Source organism: Bos javanicus, chromosome 16 (genome assembly GCF_032452875.1).
Source record: "Bos javanicus breed banteng chromosome 16, ARS-OSU_banteng_1.0, whole genome shotgun sequence".
In the NCBI taxonomy this organism is placed as follows: domain Eukaryota; kingdom Metazoa; phylum Chordata; class Mammalia; order Artiodactyla; family Bovidae; genus Bos; species Bos javanicus.
In genome coordinates this window covers 1,265,692-1,289,520 of record NC_083883.1, presented here as the reverse complement: position 1 = coordinate 1,289,520, position 23,829 = coordinate 1,265,692, and the positions used below count along the sequence as shown (strand labels likewise).

The 23,829-nt window shown below is 38.1% G+C and overlaps 2 pseudogenes; one reads left to right on the top strand and one right to left on the bottom strand.

Annotated features, from left to right (window-relative positions):
• Positions 1-10,319: 10,319 nt before the first annotated feature.
• Positions 10,320-11,292, bottom strand: LOC133227395 (olfactory receptor 1165-like; annotated as a pseudogene).
• An 8,564-nt stretch (positions 11,293-19,856) lies between these two features.
• LOC133228267 (olfactory receptor 5W2-like) lies at positions 19,857-22,328 on the top strand (annotated as a pseudogene).
• Positions 22,329-23,829: the final 1,501 nt, after the last annotated feature.

Below are 23,829 nucleotides of genomic sequence, written 5' to 3'. Positions count from 1 at the left end.
CAGAGTTCCAAAGAATAGCAAGAAGAGATAAGAAAGCTTTCCTCAGTGATCAATGCAAAGAAATAGAGGAAAACAACAGAATGGGAAAGACTAGGGATCTCTTCAAGAAAATTATAGATATGAAGGGAATATTTCATACAAAGATGGGCTCGATAAAGGACAGAAATGGTATGGACCTAAAAGAAGTAGAAGATATTAAGAAGAGGTGGCAAGAATATACAGAAGAACTGTACAAAAAAGATCTTCACGACCCAGATAATCATGATGATGTGATTACTGACCTAGAGCCAGACACCCTGGGATGTGAAGTCAAGTGGACCTTAGAAAGCATCACTATGAACAAAGCTAGTGGAGGTGATGGAATTCCAGTTGAGCTATTTCAAATCTTTAAAGATGATGCTGTGAAAGTGCTGCACTCAGTATGCCAGCAAATTTGGAAAACTCAGCAGTGGCCACAGGACTGGAAAAGGTCAGTTTTCATTCCAATCCCAAAGAAAGGCAATGCCAAAGAATGCTCAAACTACTGCACAACTGCACTCATCTCACACGCCAGTAAAGTAATGGTCAAAATTCTCCAAGCCAGGCTTCAGCAATATGTGAACCGTGAACTTCCTGATGTTCAAGCTGGTTTTAGAAAAGGCAGAGGAACCAGAGATCAAATTGCCAACGTCCGCTGGATCATGGAAAAAGCAAGAGAGTTCCAGAAAAACATCTATTTCTGCTTTATTGACTATGCCAAAGCCTTTGACTGTGTGGATCACAACAAACTGTGGAAAATTCTGAAAGAGATGGCAATACCAGACCACCTGATCTGCCTCTTGAAATATCTGCATGTAGGTCAGGAAGCAACAGTTAGAACTGGACATGGAACAACAGACTGGTTCCAAATAGGAAAAGGAGTACGTCAAGGTTGTATATTGTCACCCTGCTTATTTAACTTATATGCAGAGTACATCATGAGAAAACCTGGGCTGGAAGAAGCACAAGCTGGAATCAAGATTGCCGGGAGAAATATCAATAAGCTCAGATATGCAGATGACACCACCCTTATGGCAGAAAGTGAAGAAAAACCAAAAAGCCTCTTGCTGAAAGTGAAAGTGGAGAGTGAAAAAGTTGGCTTAAAGCTCAACATTCAGAAAACGAAGATCATGGCATCCGGTCCCATCACTTCATGGGAAATAGATGGGGAAACAGTGGAAACAGTGTCAGGCTCTATTTTTGAGGGGCTCCAAAATCACTGCAGATGGTGACTGCAGCCATGAAATTAAAAGACGCTTACTCCTTGGAAGGAAAGTTTTGACCAACCTAGATAGCAAGTTCAAAAGCAGAGACATTACTTTGCCAACAAAGGTCTGTCTAGTCAAGGCTATGGTTTTTCCTGTGGTCATGTATGGATGTGAGAGTTGACTGTGAAGAAATCTGAGCGCTGAAGAATTGATGCTTTTGAACTGTTGTGTGGAGAAGACTCTTGAGAGTCCCTTAAACTGCAAGGAGATCTAACCAGTCCATTCTGAAGGAGATCAGCCTTGGGATTTCTTTGGAAGGAATGATGCTAAAGCTGAAACTCCAGTACCCTGGCCACCTCATGCGAAGAGTTGACTCATTGGAAAAGACCGTGATGCTGGGAGGGATTGGGGGCAGAAGGAGAAGGGGATGACAGAGGGTGAGATGGCTGGATGGCATCACTGATTCGATGAACGTGAGTCTGAGTGAACTCCGGGAGTTGGTGATGGACAGGGAGGCCTGGCGTGCTGTGATTCATGGGGTTGCAAAGAGTTGGACACGACTGAGCGACTGAACTGACTGAATGGCCTTGTGATTTCCCCTACTTTCTTCAGTTTAAGTCTGAATTTTGCAATAAAGAGTTCATGATTTGAGCCACAGTCATCTCCCAATCTTGTTTCTGCTGCCTATATAGAGCTTCTCCATCTTTGGCTGCAAAGAATGTAATCAATCTGATTTTGGTATTGACCATCTGGTGATGTCCATGTGTAGAGTCATCTCTTATGTTGTTGGAAGAGGGTGTTTGCTATGACCACTGCATTCTCTTGGCAAAACTCTGTTAGACTCTGTCCTGCTTCATTTCGTACTCAAAGACCAAACTTACCTGTTAATCCAGGTATCTCTTGACTTCCTACTTTTGCATTCCAGTCCCCTATGATGAAAAGGACATATATTGGGTGTGTTAGTTCTAGAAGGTCTTGGAGGTAATAATAGAACGATTCAATTTCAGCTTCTTTGGCATTAGGGGTTGGAGCATAGCCTTGGATTATTGTGATATTGAATGGTTTGCCTTGGAAACAAATGGAGATCTGTCATTTTTGAGAGTGCACCCAAGTACTGCATTTCAGACTCTTTTGTTGACTATGAGGGCTACTCCATTTCTTCTAAGGGATTCTTGCTCACAGTAATAGATATAATGATCATCTGAATTAAATTTACCCATTGCTATCCATTTTAGTTCACTGATTACTAAAATGTCAGTGTTCACTCTTGCCATCTCCTGTTTGACCACTTCTAATTTACCTTGATTCATGGACCTAACATTCCAGGTTCTTATGCAGTATTGTTCATTACAGCATCGGACTTTACTTTCACCACCAGACACACCCACAGATGAGTGTTGTTTCCACTTTGGCTCAGCCTCTTCATTCCTTCTGGAGCTATTTCTTCACTCTTCAGTAGCATACTGGGCACCTACCAACCTGGGAAATTCATCTTTCAGTGTCATATCTTTTTTCCTTTCCATACTGTTTACAGGGTTCTCAAGGTTAAGAATGCTGAAGTGGTTTCCATTCCCTTTCCAGTGGAACACACATTGTCAGAACTCTCCGCCATTTAGTTCAGTCACTCAGTTGTGTCCGACTCCTTGCAAACCCATGAATTGCAGCATGCCAGGCCTCCCTGTCCATCACCAACTCCTGGAATCCACCCAAACTCATGTCCATGGAGTCGGTGATGCCATACAGCCATCTCATCCTCTGTCATCCCCTTCTCCTCCTGCCCCCAATCCCTCCCAGCATCACGGTCTTTTCCAATGAGTCAACTCTTCACATGAGGTCGCTAAAGTATTGGAGTTTCAGCTTTAGCATCAGTCCTTCCAAAGAAATCCCAGGGCTGATCTCCTTCAGAATGGACTGGTTGGATCTCCTTGCAGTCCAAGGGACTCTCGAGAGTCTTCTCCAATACAACAGTTCAAAAGCATCAATTCTTCAGCGCTCAGATTTCTTCACGGTCCAACTCTCACATCCGTACATGACCACTGGAAAAACCATAGCCTAGACTAGATGGACCTTTGTTGGCAAAGGAATGTCTCTGCTTTTGAATATGCTATCTAGGTTGGTCATAACTTTCCTTCCAAGGAGTAAGCGTCTTTTAATTTTATGGCTACAATCACCATCTGCAGTGATTTTGGAGTCCCCCAAAAATAAAGTCTGACACTGTTTCCACTGTTTCCCCATCTATTTCCCATGAAGTGATGGAACCAGATACCATGATCTTCGTTTTCTGAATGTTGAGCTTTAAGCCAACTTTTTCACTCTCCTCTTTCACTTTCATCAAGAGGCTTTTTAGTTCCTCTTCACTTTCTGCCATAAGCGTGGCATCATCTGCATATCTGAGCTTATTGATATTTCTCCCAGCAATCTTGATTCCAGCTTGTGCTTCTTCCAGCCCAGCGTTTCTCATGCTGTACTCTGCATGTAAGTTAAATAAGCAGAGTGACAATATACAGCCTTGACATACTCCTTTTCCTATTTGGAACCAGTGTATTGTTCCATGTCCAGTTCTAACGGTTGCTTCCTGACCTGCATACAGGTTTCTCAATAGGCAGGTCAGGTGGCCTGGTATTCCCATTTCTTTCAGAATTCTCCAGTTTTGTGATCCACTACCGGGGTCTAGCCCCAGTTGGATCCAGGGATTCCCTCAGGCGGATGGCATAGGTGATTAAAGGATAGATAAAAGGAAGAAGACAGAGGTGACCTAACTGGTTTATGCGGAAAGCCAATAAAACCTGTGACATCAGGTTGCTCTGACCACGGAGGCCGCAGGCGCCCTCTCAAATAGTGGAAAGGTGCCCCCACCTTAGGCACCTTCTCGAGTGGGTCTTAGAAGCCCAGGCAAGTAAGTGGTCTCAGAGAGCCCCCACGCTCCGATCAGTCACCCTGAAGGAAGAACAGAGAAGAAAAGGAGAGAAAAGGAAGCAAGAAAGAACGACACGTGGAGACCAAGCTTTGAGCAAGGCCCGTGGCTTTATTTTCAAAGGGAGCTTATATACCTTAAGTTGTGCATAGAGGATAATAGGGGGTGTGAAATCATGCAAAGTCAGCAGTCTTTGATCCTTATCGAGACCAGGCTTTCTTTTCTGCAAACTTATCGTATACAAATGGTTTAGGTGATTTACATCATCTTCTGGCCAGAAGGCCTGTTAACATTTTATGACCCTGATAAAGGTTTGTCAAACATAAGACTTATTTTCTCTAAGAGTAATTATTTTAAGGTTTGGCGGCATCCTCCGAAGGTGTTAGATAAAGTTGCATTCTTATAGGGCAAAGACGCAGTGGGCTTACAACAAAGGAAAGAATTCATTACCTTAAGGGTCTAAAGTTGTTAACACCAAGGCCACTACTTATTTTTTCTGTATACCAACTATATTAATTAATACACTTCCAAGGATACAATACAGGGGATGTGGCAGCAAGCATTGGCTCAACAATGAAATCTTCTACTAGTTCTTTTCTAACAATTTCTAACTCTCCGAGAGGCTCTATACTATTTGAATATCTTAAGCTTGTCGTGCGGTTGGGAGACTGTAAACAATCGTATGCATAGCTGTAGGAGTCTGGGTAAACCTGTCAGGCAAGTTAGAAAGCCATCTGAGGGGTTTGGATTGAAACACTCCTATTATGCCCAAGAGGCTAATTAATAGAGCTCTAAGTTGATTTCCTTCAGAGAAAAGTGGTCGGGGATAGCCCCCCGTTAATGTCAGAGGAGTTGGTGAAAGTCGTAAAATAGTGAAACAGACAGATTCTGGTTTTGGGGTAGACACTCAGGCAGATCCTGTGGGGGGTCCTAGAGCCCTGACTCGCCTTGCCAGTCAGGGCTCTCCCGCATGACCATGTCATGGGTGGGAATTCCCGTGCTGGCTCCCGGCAATCCACACAGTCAAAGGCTTTGGCATAGTCAATAAAGCAGAAATAGATGTTTTTCTGGAACTCTCTTGCTTTTTCCATGATCCAGCGGATGCTGGCAATTTGATCTCTGGTTCCTCTGCCTTTTCTAAAACCACCTTTAACATCTGGAAGTTCACGGTTCACATATTGCGAAGCCTGGCTTGGAGAATTTTGAACATTACTTTACTAGCATGTGAGATGAGTGCAATTGTGCGGCAGTTTGAGCATTCTTTGGCATTGCCTTTCTTTGGGATTGGAATGAAAACTGACCTTTTTCCAGTCCTGTGGCCACTGCTGAGTTTTCCAAATTTGCTGGCATATTGAGTGCAGCACTTTCACAGAATCATCTTCAGGATTTGAAATAGCTCAACTGAAATTCCATCACCTCCACTAGCTTTGTTCATAGTGATGAACAAAGGCCCACTTGACTTCACATTCCAGGATGTCTGGCTCTAGGTGAGTGATCATACCATCGTGATTATCTGGGTCATGAAGATCTTTTTTGTATAGTTCTGTGTATTCTTGCCACCTCTTCTTAATATCTTCTGCTTCTGTTAGGTCCATACCATTTCTGTCCTTTATCGAGCCCATCTTTGCATGAAATTTTCCCTTTGTATCTCTAATTTTCTTGAAGAGATCTCTAGTCTTCCCCATTCTGTTGTTTTCCTCTATTTCTTTGCATTGATCTCTGAGGAAGGCTTTCTTATCTCTTCTTGCTATTCTTTGGAACTTTGCATTCAGATGCTTATATCTTTCCTTTTCTCCTTTGCTTTTCACTTCTCTTCTTTTCACAGATATTTGTAAGGTCTCCCCAGACAGCCATTTTGCTTTTTTGCATTTTTTTTTTGCATGGGGATGGTCTTGATCCCTGTCTCCTGTACAGTGTCACGAACCTCCATCCATATTTCATCAGACTATCTATCAGATCTAGTCCCTTAAATCTATTTCTCACTTCCACTGTATAATAATAAGCGCTTTGATTTAGTTCATACATGAATGGTCTAGTGGTTTTCCCTACTTTCTTCAATTTAAGTCTGAATTTGGCAATAAGGAGTTCATGGTCTGAGCCACAGTCAGCTCCTGGTCTTGTTTTTGCTGACTGTATAGAGCTTCTCCATCTTTGGCTGAAAAGAATATAATCAATCTGATTTCGGTTGACTATCTGGTGATGTCCATGTGTAGAGTCTTCTCTTGTGTTGTTGGAAGAGGGTGTTTGCTATGATCAGTGCATTCTCTTGGCAAAACTCTTTTTGGCTTTTGCACTGCTTCATTCCATATTCCAAGGCCAAATTTGCCTGTTAACCCAGGTGTTTCTTGACTTCCTACTTTTGCATTCCAGTCCCATATAATGAAAAAGGTTCATTATAGGGGATAACGTTCAAGGTCAGGAGGGGCGGCCGTGAGGACATACTCCTTGTCCAAGGTAAGGAGCAGCAGCTGTGCTTTGCTGGAAGAGCTGTGAAGAGATACCCCACGTCCAAGGTAAAAGAAACCCAAGTAAGATGGTAGGTGCTGTGAGAGGGCATCAGAGGACACACTGAAACCATAATCACAGAAAAGTAGTCAGTCTAACCACACGGACCACAGCCTTGTCTAACTCAATGAAACTAAGCCATGCCGTGTGGGGCCACCCAAGATGGGTGGGTCATGGTGGAGAGGTCTGACAGAATGTGGTCCACTGGAGAAGAGAATGGCAAACCACTTCAGTTTTCTTGCCTTGAGAACCCCATGAACAGTATGAAAAGGCAAAATGATAGGGTACTGAAAGAGGAACTCCCCAGGTCGGTAGGTGCCCAATATGCTACTGGAGATCAGTGGAGAAATAACTACAGAAAGAATGAAGGGATGGAGCCTAAGCAAAAACAAAAACAAAACAAACAAACAAACAAAAAAAACCCAGCTGTGGATGTGACTGGTGATAGAAGCAAGGTCCGATGCTGTAAAGAGCAATATTGCATAGGAACCTGGAATGTTAGGTCCATGAATCAAGGCAAATTGGAAGTGGTCAAACAGGAGATGGCAAGAGTGAACATCGACATTCTAGGAATCAGCGAACTAAAATGGACTGGAATGGGTGAATTTAACTCAGATGACCATTATATCTACTACTGTGGGCAGCAATCCCTTAGAAGAAATGGAGTAGCCATCATGGTCAACAAAAGAGTCCGAAATGCAGTACTTGGATGCAATCTCAAAAAGGACAGAATGATCTCTGTTTGTTTCCAAGGCAAGCCATTCAGTATCACAGTAATCCAAGTCTATGCCCCAACCAGTAACGCTCAAGAAGCTGAAGTTGAACAGTTCTATGAAGACCTACAAGACAGCACTCTTATCAGGGAGAGGTCAATTTCTATTGAACACATGGATACTAGAAATATTTGTCACAGCCATCTAGGAAGCATGAACTTTTCAATTAAAACTCTAGGGGATTGCCTTCGGATTTATACATTCTTGGGAAGATGTTAGTTTAGATATACACATAGTATTACAGCCAAAGTATTTTAAAATTAATCACAGTAATTTCAGTAGTTAATATGAGGATTACTTAAAGTTTCTATAGCTAATAAGAATTTTATTAAATGTGAGTTGAGAAAAGTCATCCATTCAGAGTGGAATGAGTTTTGTATGTAACCAAATTATTTTCCTAGAACTGTAAATGGCAAGAATGGTATATCTTCCCTTTGTTTTAATAGGATCACTCTAGTGGCTCAGACGGTAAAGCGTCTGTCTGTTATGCAGAAGACCCGGGTTCAATCCCTGGGTTGGGAAGATCCCCTGGAGAAGGAAATGGCAGCCCACTCCAGTACTGTTGCCTGGAAAATCCCATGGATCTCGGAGCCTGATAGGCTACCGTCCATGGGGTTGCAAAGAGTCGGACACGACTGAGCGACTTCACTTTCACTTTTGTTTTAATATGTTGATTTGTGGTTATTAATTCATGACTGTTAAACCACTTTTCAGTTTCTGGAATAAAATCCAGTGCGTTAATATTCTGTCTTGAATATTCATTATATAACCTCATGAGAAAGATTGATCTATAAATTTATTTCTTATAATAGCTTTTTTTGAATTGATTGTTAAAAATCAGTGAATATAATGCATTATTAAGTATCCTCTCAATCTATTCTCTAGGAAGATTTGTGCATGATTGACAATATTTCTTAAATGTTTGGAAAAATTCACCAACATAATAAACAGGGCATAGGATTTCTTTGTTAGGAAGTTTTTGAAAACAAATTCCATTACTTTGGGCTTCCCCAGTGACTCAGTGGTAAAGAATCTGCCTGCAAGACAGAAGACACAGGAGACAGGGGTTCGTTCCTATCAGGGATATCTCTTGGAGAAGGGCATGGCCACCCACTCCAGTATTCTTGCCAGCAAAATCCCATGGACAGAGAAGCCTGGCAGGCTAAAATCCATGGGGTCACAAAGAGTCAGACATGACTGAGCACACTCAGACATCCATTACTTTAATAGATAAGATTTTACCTAGATTTTCTATTTTTATTGTATAAGATTGAATGCTATGTTTTTTCAAGGAAGGTGTTTATTTCACTAAGATTTGTAATTTCTTAATAGCGATTCTTCACAATATATTCTTATCTGCCATACCTGTAGAATATTACCTATGCCCATTTTCCCCCCTAATCAGTAAAGAAAGAGATAAAGTTTGGATTGTTTTTAACTCAATATGTCAGACTCAATATATAACATGCTTTTGTTGTCTCTCTTTGACCTCAGAAACCGAATCAATCATAGTAATGATAATGAGAAATAAATCAAATGGCAAAGTCACATCAATAAAAACAATGGTGGGATTTCCCTGGTGGCCCAGGGGTTAAGATTCTTTGCTTCCACTGCAGGGAGCACGGGCTTTATCCCTGGTTGGGAAGCTAAGATCTCACATGCTGTGCAGCACAGCCAAAAATAAAAATAAATAAATTAAAACAAAGGTAAAATAAAACCCAGCTAATATGATCTTATCATTATGAAGGAGTATAGATGAGTGAAGCAGAGAGGGCATGGCTACTACAGTCAAGCATGTTTTAACATGCAGAGCTAAAGAACAAGTGACGTAAATTTTAGAGCCCCTAAGAGTCTCAGAGTTTAAAAGAATGAACAAAATAAATACTGAAGTCTGTATGAAAATGAAACGGTCAAGGATAAACAGGATCCACTTACAGGGAAGAAAAGATGTCAGAAGTTGCTCTAATGGATAGTGAGATTTACTTCAAAGTTAACATAAAGAATATGTGGTAATGGCAGGTACTTCAAATGAATATAAGAAAGACTTATGAAACTGAATGAGGTAGATTCATAATTAGGTCCAGTTATTCAAAAACATCTCTGTTAATCTATTATAATTTTTTCATACTTCATTATTGATAAAGAGCATTTCTTCTTCTTTGGATTATGAGTGCAAACCTGAGACATGAATGAGTATGTATGTCAGAAGAAGAGAAAATACAGCCGTTCTTAACTTGGGCTTTACCACTGGGTAATCATTATGTCTCCTTAGAAATACATTTAACTTTTTCTCAGTATTCAGTATTATTTTAAACACCTTTTACTGAACTGTATTATACTGGTATTCAAATATTGGTGATGCATACAGAATAGTGATGCTATTATTTTCAGGATCTTCTTGCTTAAAATCAGGTAATATTTTTATAATGCAAACTCAAAAGTCCTCATTTTACTTGGAGTAAAATAAAGTTTTGAGAAAAGCTAAAAGTTGCATTTTATAGAACTGAATCAAAGGAGTTAGTTATGAGAACCTGAGTGCAAATTTAACCCTAACCCTAACCTTAACCCTGACACTAAACAGAGTTATCATCTGTGTTTGCAGCAGTGTTACAAATCACAACATAAACTGTAGCATAAGGAATGAGTCTCTAACAATATATATCTTTTCATCACTCTGACTTCCATAATGTATTATTTCTATATTAACTCAGAAATAATTGTAGCTCATCCTGACCATCAAAAAAAAATGTAAAATGCAACATACAATTTATTTGAAACATGATCATATATTTACTTAGAGGTAAACTAGCATCAGAAATATATAAGAAAATTATTAGGCATAATATGAACATAAACATATTTATTTGAGTTATACACAGCTTGACTTTAATTCAAGTGGTTTTTCAGTCCTATTGGACTTCTGAATTATATTGAGGGAGAAAGCAGTTTCATAGTTCTCAAACTCCTGACTGTCTCTTTCACACCTTTATTCCTAAGGCTATAGATAAGAGGGTTCAGCATAGGAATCATGACAGTAAAAAACACAGTGGCTACTTTGATGAGGAGCCACGAGCTTTTGGAGTTGGATACACAATAAAGGAATAAGACAGTCCCGTGGAAAATGGTGATGACTGTCAGGTGGGAGGCACAGGTGGAGAAGGCTTTTCGGAGTCCAGCAGCTGAAGGCATCTTGATGATTGTGACAACTATGAAAACATAGGATGTGAGGATAATCAGGAGGCTACATACCTCATTGAGTGTAGAAATGATGAAACACGTCAGTTGACTGAAATGGGTGTCAGAACAGGAAGCAGAGATGATGGCAGAATACTCACAGCCAAAGTGATGTATGACATAGAACTGCAGAAGGACAGCTCCAAAAGAGAACATGTGATTGTCCAGGAACACATTCCACCCCACGTGTAAGTCCCGGCAACCAGGATGCTGCAGAGCTTAGGAGACACAGCAACTGTGTAGAGCAGGGGGTTACAAACAGCCACAAACCAGTCATAGGCCATCAATGCTAGCATGGACATCTCCGTAATCACAAATGCACAGCCAAAGAAAAACTATGCCATGAATCCTTTGAAAGAGATAACTCTGTCTTTCACTACTAAGATATCTAGGAGTTTGGGTGTAAATACACTGGAAGAACAAATATCCCAAAAGGATAGACAGTTAAGAAAAAAATACATGGGTGTGTGGAGTTTGAGACTTGTCCTTATGATCACTATTATGCCAAGGTTCCCCACCAGAGTGACTGTGTAAATGGTCAGGAACACCAGAAAAAGGGGTTCCAGGAGGCGTGGGTATCTGAGAAGCCCAAGAGGATGAACATAGTCACAGAGCTCTGATTTCCTTCACTCAGAACCATGAATCTTGATTTAAAAGATAAAAATAAAGAAGAATTAAATTTGGGCAATGAAACATGAGAAGGTGGAGTAAAAGAAGCTCAAGATTGCTCAACCTAAGCTAGTGAAGGCAGTGTGATCAGTGTATACCCAGGGATGTTCTGAAGTGTCAGGTTGAAATCTTTGCTCGACAAAATTGGCTTTATCCTTTAGAACTTAAGTTTCTTTATCTGGAAAATAAGAAAGAATAGTATTTATCAATAGTAGTATTATATATAAATGATTCCTGAATGAGTATAATGTTTAGAGTATTAAATATCCCCAAGATAGAATATAATTATATGAGAACACAGGCCACATAGAAGGAAATAAAAAGAAAAAAACTAAACAAATCATTGATTGGGTTATGGCAGTCATATGATAATAGCAGAATTGGCCTGGGAAAGATTAAACATTTTTAACACATAAAGAAAAATATAATAGTAAATTTCTCTGGGGTTAAACATATAACTGCACATGCATGATGATCCTGGGACTAATAAAAGTAGAATTTAGCCTGTATATTGCTGTTTTCAGTTCATATAGGTTTCCTCTGCCAAAAATCTTCTGGATTCCATATCCCTCAGATCAGAGTGAAAGGATGATCCTAGGTTAAATCAACTCACCAAATGCCAGATATCCTTGGTGTATTTCTATGATGGATTCCTTGCTAACACTAATATGCTGCATACACATTTTGTATCAAAATTGAAATTTTTGTTTAAATGTTTCCAGTCCTTTAATCAGAAAGTTGATGATTCTTGCAAAATATAGTTAATAATAATAGCAAGAAATATAATCTGTTATTTTTGCAACAGTCAAGAAATTGCAGGAGAATAAACATGTCCTTGACTAATAGGCAGGCCTAGAAATTATACTTCATAATGGTGTTTTAATTTTATATCTAATCACCTAACCCTAGGGACTCAAACCCTGAAGAATTCTGACAGAGTTTATTGTCATGAGCTATAGACAGAATAACTAAAAGAAAATTCCTCTTCTGTAATTTACAGTATGATTTCTCTTGTCATTGACCTATTGCTGATGTTTTTAAAAATAATTCACCTCCATACAGAGGCTGTGTTTGTGCATGCTAAGTCGCTTCAGTAGTGTTGGACTCTTTGTGACCCCATGGACTGTAGCCCACCAGATTCCTCTGTCCATGGGATTCTCCAGGCAAGAACACTGGAGCAGGTTGCCATGCTCTCCTCCAGGGGATCTTCCTGACTCAGGAATTGAACCCCTGTCTCTGTATGTCTCCTGCACTGGCAGGAGGGTTCTTTACCACTAGTTCCACCTGGGAAGACCATACAGAGGCTATACTTCTTAAAATCATGAAAAATTATATTAGTATATTTTCCAATGAACCTAAGCCAAGATATGGCTGATACAATGTGCTTTTTAGTCGTATATATCTCTATGTATATTGATATGGAAACACACTTAACATTACACTGTACATAACACACATTATACTATACATATTTTTGCATTTAGCCAGTTAGGCTTATTATTCGTTGTGCCCTGAGTATAAGTGCCATCAGCTATGGGTTGGTAGAGTGGATATTGATTAGGTGTCATGATCCTAGCTTGGACAGCAAGGACATCCAACCAGTCCATCCTAAAGGAAATCAGTCCTGAGTATTCTTTGGAAGGACTGATGCTGAAGCTGAAGCTCCAATATTTTGGCCACCTGATACAAAGAACTGAGTCATTGGAAAAGACCCTGAAGTTTGGAAAGATTGAAGGTGGGAGGAGAAGGGGCTGACAGAGGATGAGATGGTTGAATGGCATCATTGACTTGATGGATGTGAGTTTGAGTAAGCTCCGGAAGTTGGTGATGGACAGGGAAGCCTGGCATTCTGCAGCCCATGGGGTCACAAAGAGGCAGACACAACTGAGTGATTGAACTGACTGACTGATCAATGATATTGCTGATAGATCCAGCTATATTTCTGTACTACAGTCACAGAGGTCATAGCACTAATATTTTTAATTCATCCATGTAATCCCTGCACCTACTCCTTTACATCACATATCAAGAAAGGAAAAAAAGGCCATATAAAATATTGACCCAATAAGATGATACTACATAATTTCTTTGGAGGAGGAAATTGCAACCACTCCAGTATTCTTGCCTGGACAATTCAATGGACAGAGGAGCCTGGAGGGCTACAGTCTAGGGGGTCTCAAAAAGTAATACACAAATGAACATATGGACATATTCATACACACACACATTCACATACACACAGGCACACACATGCACACACACACGCACACACGCAGTTTCTTGTGTAGGAAATGATATACACATATGTAGGGGCATTGGAAAACAAAGATTCCACAGATTATTCAGTGGTGGAAAATTCTGGTGCAGCTAATTTTGGAAGTTAGCCAAATGGGCAATGTATAACTCAGCAGCTAATTGAGGTTCCCATTTACAAGTGTAAGCTATTTTTAATATATGGCTAAGAAATAAAGAAAATATCTGCTTACTTGTTTGATCATCTATTGTCACCACATCAGTGCAGTTGGCCTGGTATTTCAACTGAAGCTTTGTCAGTGATGGAATCAACAAATATGCTTGTAAATCCAATCAAAAGAGCATTTTAAAAGAGAATCACTTGAAATAGAAGGTTTTTGGTTTTTTACTTTTTTGGTATTTTACGGATTTCTTAGTATGCTTTTTATTAGTAAGTCAAATGTAAATGATAAAGATAGTTGAAGTCCACATAGACCAAAGATAATTAGTGCAACAAGTTTATCAATTATATAGAGTATTACTTTGTAATTCTAAATTCCTTTCTTCCAAATTTTGTTCAGAATTGCATGCTAGTTTTAGTTAAAGCAAGAACTGTGTATATGATACTAACTTGTTTCTTTTTTAAAATATTTATTTATTTATTTTTGGCTCATGGCTCCAGAGCACAGGCTTGGTAGTCACAGTGCACAGGTTTAGTTGCCACGTGACATGTGGGATCTTCCCAGACCAGGGATCGAAACAGTGTTTTTATCCTCCAATATGTAGTTTAGTTAAAGCTTGAAGACCTTAATTTCATAAGCTTTGACAGTGCTTCTAGATAGAGAAGCCCAGATTGTGCATGCTCCCACAGAGAGGTTGGGATTGCATTATGTAAATACATTTTAAAAAATGGATGTCTTAATTATTTGTGATGTGGCATCTTTTTTGTTAAAAAACAGAGATTTCAAATTCAGGTTTAAAGATTTGTGAAAGTGGTAAGTGCCAAATACTCATTTAAATACTAAATGACTAAATAGTTTCATTTTCAGAATTTGTTATGCTTTTAAATAACTAAAACAAGTACAGTGAGAAAAAAAAACAAAAGAAAAATTAGAAGAAATACAAGTTAAACTACAGGACAATATTTGTCAGGAGAAATGTTGAGGTTCAAGAGTCTAAGCCAGAGAGATATTAAAATAAATTGTTAATGAACCCAGACAGATTGTTGAAAAAAGTTTTTCAAAGGGAGAAGTATTTCATTTGTCTGATACAAAATCAGACTGTATCCTAACAGACACCAACAAGCAATTGGGGGAAAATATCAAAATAGACTGGAATGCCAACAATATTGCAGAATGCCACAGATCATGTGATAAAGAAAATTATTTTATAATGTTGAGGACTATATAGGCCCTGACACACAGTTTTTCCACTGAGAAACTTGGGGAACTTTCCTAGTGGCTTAATAAGAAAGAAGATTCTTTTAGGGCTACCATAAGATATTTCAACTTCGTTCAAAGTAAGTTTTGCCAAAGTGTTGATGCCCAGAATTTTGTCGTTTCCTACTGCAAGCTCCCCAGGACAATCCAAAGAACCTATACCTCATTTTCTCCCATTTCCTGTGATCACCACAACTTTCATGACAGTATTCTTCATCAGACACCCAATTTTTCAAGACATATGTGGAAGAAACACAAGCTGGAATCAAGATTGCCGGGAGAAATATCAATAAGCTCAGATATGCAGATGACACCACCCTTATGGCACAAAGTGAAGAGGAGCTCAAAAGCCTCTTGATGAAAGTGAAAGTGGAGAGTGAAAAAGTTGGCTTAAAGCTCAACATTCAGAAAACAAAGATCGTGGCATCCGGTCCCATCACTTCATGGGAAATAGATGGGGAAACAGTGTCAGACTTTATTTTTCTGGGCTCCAAAATCACTACAGATGGTGACTGCAGCCATGAAATTAAAAGACGCTTACTCCTTGGAAGGAAAGTTATGACCAATCTAGATAGCATATTCAAAAGCAGAGACATTCCTTTGCCAACAAAGGTCCATCTAGTCAAGGCTATGGTTTTTCCTGTGGTCATGTATGGATGTGAGAGTTGGACTGTGAAGAAGGCTGAGCGCCGAAGAATTGATGCTTTTGAACTGTGGTGTTTGAGAAGACTCTTGAGAGTCCCTTGGACTGCAAGGAGATTCAACCAGTCCATTCTGAAGGAGATCAGGCCTGGGATTTCTTTGTAAGGACTGATGCTAAAGCTGAAACTCCAGTACTTTGGCCACCTCATGCGAAGAGTTGACTCATTGGAAAAGACTCTGATGCTTGGAGGGATTGGGGGCAAGAGGAGAAGGGGACGACAGAGGGTGAGATGGCTGGATGGCATCACTGATGCGATGGACGTGAGTCTGGGTGAACTCCGGGAGTTGATGATGGACAGGGAGGCCTGGCGTGCTGCAATTCATGGAGTCACAAAGAGTCAGACACGACTGAGCAACTGAACTGAACTGAACTGAGGCTAGAAGAAAAGACTTAGACTTATAAAAAGGATTATATTTCTACTGTGAATAATCTGAACTGGGTCTTTTGGAATATGTCATATCTTTCATACCGAAAGCTACATATCCCAAGACGAGGCAGGATAATTTGAAATTGGAATTAGTTCTGAACATTTTGAAAATCACTAATATCATCTAAGACCAGAAGGTAAGTTTTTTGATAGTGTCGATCATAGAAATTGTGATTTTCTGTATACAGTGATCATTGTGTTTCAACCGTTTTCAAATATAGTAATAGATCATTTTAACTTCACCCCATTTTTCAAAGGTAGTTTGTAATTATCACTAACATAATTTTACAAATGAAAAAATTATGGCTCATAGAATTTAAGAAATTTTTAAGATCTAGCTAAATATCAGATATAATTCTTTGGCCATGAGATACTTCTTTTAATAATGAAGACTAATCATGTGAATGAAAATAAAACTCAAATATAATTTATACACATGTAAATAAATGTAAATATTAAGTGATATAAATCATCACTTGTTTAGTTCAAACATGAATGTGAAGAACATTTCCTGGGATCAACTGCTGTGCATAATAGGGGTCTCTGTGACTTCATTAAAAGTAAAATTGGAAATGACTCTTCCTCAGTTTAATAGATTAATTTATTTGTATTATTGCACAAAACATCAATTCTTCCTACTGCTGTGTCCATAAATAGAAGAACAAATGAAATGCCTTTATGCGGTCTCCACAGTGTGGTGGATATATTCATACATGTTTCCTGAATCTCTTTTTATAACAACCTGTGACGTAGACACTATTGTTCTGTCTTGATTAGAGGAAACAAGGATGGAAGCTGCAAAGAAATGTACCCCAGATCAAGAAGTTGTAAGTAGGGGAAAGCAAGATTCTCATCTGGTCTTTCTGATTCTCAAAACAATATACTTAAACACTGGGATTGTGATTTTCAACATTTTGCAGAAGAATCTGTGAGATTATATTTTATAGGGAAATTGGAGAGAGAACAAAAAGGCTAAGGGAACATAAAAATAAAATGGATCTACAAAGAAAGCAGCACCATATGTCATTGTTGCTGTTGTTCAGTTGCTCAGTCACGTCCAACTCTTTGTGACCCCATGGACTGCAGCATGCCAGGCTTCCCTGTCCTCAACCATCTCCTGGAGCTTGCTAAAACTCATTAATTAATTAATATTTGAGGATTCAAAAAAGCTATATTGTGTGTGTATATGTGGATGTTCCTGTGTGTCTGTTGTATTTGCTTCATATACACTTGCCTCTAAAGTTATTGAAGTAATTCAAGTCATCATGGTCATATCAAAAGAGTTTACTAGTTAAACATTGTTTTTTTAAATTAAATTTATTTATTTTAATTGGAAGTTAATTACTTTACAATATTGTATTGATTTTGCCGTACATCAACATGAATCCGCCACGGGTGTACATGTGCTTCTCATCCTGAACCCCCCTGCCACCTCCCTCCCCATACCATCCCTCTGGGTCATCCAAGTGCACCAGCCCCAAGCATACTGTTATGACATAATTTAGAGCAGAGTTAAAAATTTGAAACACAGTCAGTATTCATTAAGTTTTAGTTAATAATTATTGTTATGACTAAAAATTAGTCTTTACAATTTTTAAGCCTGTGCAAAAAATGAAATAATACTATCCACATAAGTTGCTATCATGCCATAATGATGTCAGTCATTGAAAATATGTTTGCTAGCATTATAAATTTACTGGAATCAGGCAAAACACTGATCGTTCGATTACAGTAACTGTGTCCTTTCATTTCCTTCTCATCAACAATGCTCTGTAAAATTTATGCCAACTATTACAATTAGTCTGGCCCTGGATTTCCCTTATCTGTCCTCCTTCACTTGCCTGAACCTCAACCTGCTTCATACAAGTCACACAAAGACCTCTATTAGAGTTATATCCAGCATTCCTTCTTTCTCAAATGCTTCTTCATTCTTCCACTAGTATTCCAGTTACTTTCCGTGGTTTCTCATTTTCTAAGATTAAAAGGAAAACTCTTTAACTTTGAATTTATAGTCCTTGCATCCATTTTATATTTCTTTTTTCAGGCTTAGTTGCCACTACACATGAGACCTACAGCTTCTAAGGCCCTAAGTCATCTCACATGATTCAGTGTACACAGATCTCCTCTTGCCTCTGTGTTCACTAAGTTCCTCATGATTCTAAGCATTATCTTCTCCAAGGAAAGAATTTGAGTAATTTTTCAAAATATCAGAAACTCTTTTTTTTTTTAATCACAAATAAACTCATAAGGATACAGAACTCAATAGAATTTAGGTATTTGTTACCAGAGACAATGAGTTCAAGGTTGCATTATGAAAAAATGACATTTTTTCATGTAATGTAATTAACTATAATATGAAATACATGGAGAAAAGGAATAATGTGACAGTTTATTCTACTGGGACTCACACAGAATCTGAAGCTACAGAAAGTCATACTTGCTGTGTTTCTGGTCATCTACGTTGTCTCTATGATAGGGAAGGTGCTCACCTTGGTCACCATCACCACCAGCTCATTATTGGGGTCCCCCATGTATTTTTTCCTGGCTCATCTCTCTTTTATTGATGCCTGGTATCCCTTTACTCTTTGTCATTGAGGAAGTATATGCATACATTTTAGTTTTTCTTAAAATTTTATTTAAAAAATAATTTAGATACCACACTATAAATAACAATATGTGCAAACAATTCTGTGTAAATCATATGCCAATATATACTTAAAGAAAATCTGTCACCAATATTCTATTTGTTATATCAACAGATATGTGTATACATGCAGACATGACACATGCAAATACATACACACAAGGAGGAGACTATATTTATCAGAAGTGTTTATTATACCTCATCCCATTTTCTTTTTTTTAAAATATGAAAGCCAATTTAAAATCAAAGAAATGCAAACGCATATGTTAAATTCTGTTGTTTTCACTTTGTATCATTTTTCTTTGGCTGGTCAAGGGATTCATCCCCTGGCACCAGGGCACTGCAGAGATTGGTAATGAGTACTGTGTCAAAGCAGCAACACATTTCTATAGTAAAGATCAATAATACTTATTTCATGTCTACCAAATGCTGAAGGAAACCTAGACTAGGCCAGTAACATAGTACTTTTCATTATGAATAGTTGCTGATACGCGCTGGAACAAATAGAAAATCATTTTAAACCAACATTATCTGAGCTGTTTTTGAGAAACGACAATGGTAATGATTTTTTGTGTCCAAATAACTACTTCTAGAGATGGAAAATGCCTAATCCTATAACTGACAGCCAGGTCTCTCAAACATTGATGTCTCTTCTATGGTATTTTGAACATAGAATGAGATATTCATCCAATTATACTTCCATAGATAAGAAAGCAAAAATCTAGGAAAATGAAAAACTCATAAAATTTTATATACATCATGATGACATACAGACTTAGATAAAACTTTTTCAATGTGTAATATAGTTTTGTGTTTGTTTTTATTTTTCCAGGTAGGTAACAATGTTCCTTCAAAAAGTAGGTACATGATTGGGTAATTTTCTGAGTATAAAGTGACATTTACACAAAGAGACTGTGCTCTCCTTTACAGATATTTTGCAGATGTCCATACGCTCATCTATAGTTTTGCTGATCACTTTGTCAAAGTTTAGATAAGAAAAATTAAAGAATTAAAATAGAAAATTGCTCCTCTGTGACTGAATTCATTTTCTTGGGGATTACCAGTAATCTGGGAGGGAAAGTGACCTTATTTGCCATGTTGCTACTTGTTTATCTTATTAATCTTCTAGGAAACTTGGAATGATAATTTTGATTAGAATGGATCCCCAGTGGCAAACACCAATGTACCTTTTCCTCAGCCACCTCTCCTTCTGTGACCTCTGCTATTCAACAACAATTGGACCCAAGATGTTGGTTGACCTTTTAGCCAAGAACAAACCAATCCCGTTCTATGGCTGTGCCCTACAATTCTCGATTGCCTGTACCTTTGCAGATTCTGAGTGTCTCCTGCTGGCAGTGATGGCCTATGACCGGTACAATGCTGTCAGCAGCCCCTTGCTCTATGCAGTCAGCATGACCAGCATGTCCAGCATGTCCCTGCTCATGGCTGGGGTTTACCTGGTGGGAATGGCAGATGCTCTGATACACATGACATTAGCATTCTGCTTATGCTTTTGTGGGTCAGATGAGATTAACCACTTCTTCTGTGACTTACCTCCACTCTGCCTTCTTTCCTGCTCTGATACACAGGTCAATGAATTCACAGTATTTATTGTTTTTGGAGTTATTGAATTGAGCTTGATTCCAGGGATTCCTATCTTTTACTGTTATATCATCCTTGCAGTCTGAAAGATCCACTCTGCTGAGGGGAGGTTCAAAGCTTTCTCCACCTGTGCCTCCCACCTAACTGCTGTGGCAATTTTTCAGGGAAGTCTGCTTTTTATGTACTTCAGGCCAAGTTCAATTTACTCTTTAGATGAAGACAACATGACCTTATTGTTTTACACCCTTATGATTCCCATGTTAAACCCTCTCATTTATAGCCTGTGCAACAAAGATGTGAAAAATGCCCTAGAAAAACTAAAAAATAAAAGATGGTTTCAAATATTTATATCATACATATGTGTACACATAGAATAGTTATTATTTTTGCAAAATTACATGGTATGATATGTGAGAAATATAATTTTATCAAATTATTTAATAAACGAGTATCTATACTAAAATTCAGCCATAGGAAACTGTTGCAGTTTTCAAAACTTGTCATGCTTCATTATGTCTTGACCTTATCTATGAAACTCTCTCTGTGCAAATCCTGGTTCTTCAAATTCTATCATGTTTTTTGTGTGTATCCATTCCTTCAAGTATTATTATTTCAAGTATGTTAATATTTATCAACTATTTACTGTTTCTTTGTCTGCCTCTAAATGCTTTACATTTCTTGAAAAATCCATTAGTTTGTATAAAAATGGACCTTATAATCTAGATGAATAAAGAGACATTTATTAACTAACCATACATACAATTCATAGTAAAGTTTAAGACTTTCATTAATTAAAAAATAGATAAAAACTTCGGGTGAAAAAACTAAGAACAAATGTCAAAACATAGTGTGCAGAAGAAAGGTTCTCTTGAATGGAGATATTAATTGTCAGATTCAAAAATAATTTGGAAAAGGAAATGATTTTAGGAAGATAATTTGACACAGAGGTCTTGAGTTGAGCAGCTGTATACCTTTTTAGGGAATTTCCAGTGGCTCAGTGCTAAAGAATCTGCCTGCTAATGCAAAAGATGCAGGAGACTCGGATTCAATCCTTGGGTCAGGTAGATCTGCTGGAGTAGGAAATGGCAACTTGCTCCAGTATTCTTGTTTGGAAAATTCCATGTACAGAAGAGCCTGGTAGGCTGTGGTCTTTGGGATCACAAAGAGTCAGATGTGACTGAACATACAGACACACACATACACACACCTTTTTAGAATTAAGAAATCCAAAATTTAAAGCAATTTAAAGTGCCTCGGTAAATTGCATAGTTTTATTTAATAATAAGCCATCAACTCCTCCCCTTCTAGGCTCTGATTAAATGTTCCTTTTTGTAGTTCACAGACAACCATTTCCTTTAATCATTTAATTCCTTTAATCACTTTATTTGATATCATCCTGTTTGTGAAATCATGGCCTACAGTATGAGATTGTGAACAATCTTTGCTCAAGGATTCTGCATTCTGTCTGTATTATTCAAAGCACTTACCTAATGTTTGGGACACAATGGAGAAAGAGAGAGAGAGAAAAAAGTAAAGGAAAAGGAAGGAAAAAAGAATAGATAACATTTGTGAGTGTTTATTACTCATCAATAATTAACAAAATCAAAATTAACTGAAGATATTGTATGTGGCTTGAATATATGTATATACATATATATATATATATATATATATATATATATATAATAAAATTTAAGAAAGAATATAAAATGGTTGGAATACTAGGGTGCTGATCTAGAAAGAAGATACACATCACACTAGAAGTAAAGCGCATCCATCTGTATACATTCTTAATATGTATCTAATTTGTCGGTTTCTATTCTACAATCTGATGCTAAAGCACTGAATCAGCATGTCTAAACAGTACAGATATATTTGAATAAGCATGTAAAATTCATGTACTTATTTATTACAGTTGCAGAAGTTAAAAACCACTGTTTCTTAAATTTTCTAGCTATGATTGTAAAGTGTCTTTGTGCCAAAACATTTCAGAATGAAATTAAAGCCCAAGAAGATTCTCTGGCTTCCACAGGGGGCATTTGTGAGAAACTGACCTCTTCCACAGAATTAAAAGACTTCAGGGGTTTTCCCCTGTACTATGTTTCCTCAATTTACACACAATATTTTAGAACTCTTATTTATGAACAGAAATATAGTATAAATCATTTTTTGAGATATATCGTCCAAGAAAAATGGAGTGTTGGTGGATTGTTGCTAATTTAGAGAATATAAATGTGTAATCTGGCCAGGTAATCTATCTCCTTTTGATTGCCCTGTATCAGAGCATCTAAACATACATTTTATCTACATACTGGCTGTTATTATGAGATCTAGCAGCTTTCACTTTTCACTTTCATGTATTGGAGAAGGAAATGGCAACCCACTCCAGTGTTCTTGCCTGGAGAATCCCAGGGACAGGGGAGCCTGGTGGGCTGCCATCTATGGGGTCACACAGAGTCGGACACGACTGAAGCGACTTAGCAGCAGCAGCAGCAGATGTGAAATAAAGGCAAGAATATTTTAAGTCCTATAAATGGGATTATAAAATTAAAATTGACTTATTCAATCATCTATGGGCCTCTCACCCCAATTTACCAGTATCTCCTTGGAAGGAATTTGTACACATAGATATACCTCAGCTTTTATGACTATCCTAGGGATATGGTAAAGAATCTTCCTGGAATATGGGAGACTTGGGTTCAATCCCTGGGTCAGGAAGATCCCCTGGAGAAGGGAATGACTACCCACTTCAGCATTCTTGCCTGGAGAATTCTGTGGACAGAGGATCCTGCTGGGTTACAGTCCATGAGGTTGCAAAGAGTCTGACATGACTGAGTGACTAACACTTTAAGGGTCAACACGTCTCCAGATCATCTGACTCTGACAGACAGTAAGAATTCATTCAAGAATGTCACAGAAAATTGAAACCATATCAAACATTTTTCCAGCCACAACAGTATAAAATTAGAATTCAATTAGAGAAATAAGTTTAAAAATTTGCAAATGTATAGAGATTAAACATATCCCTAAACAACAAGGAGTTCAGAAAAGAAATTAAAAAATAATTTTTAAAAATATCTGAGACAAATGGAAATAGAAAAATGTCATTCCAAAAATTAGAGGACAATAACAAGCTACAACAAACACAGTTTCAAGAGGAAAGTTTGCAGCAAAAAAAATGCTCACATTAAGGAAAAAAAAGAAAAAGCTAGAGCTACCTTTTATACCCCAAGGAATTAGGAAAGCAAAACATGCTGTCCAAAGTTAGTAAAAGAAAAGAAATAATAAAGATCAGAGTTAAAACAAATGAAATAAAAAAAGGCAATCAACATAAAAGCTGTACTTTTCACTTCAGTTCAGTTCAGTTCAGTTCAGTCACTCAGTCATATCCGACTCTTTGCCACCCCATGAGTGGCAGCACAGTAGGCCTCCCTGTCCAACACCAACTCCCAGAGCCTACC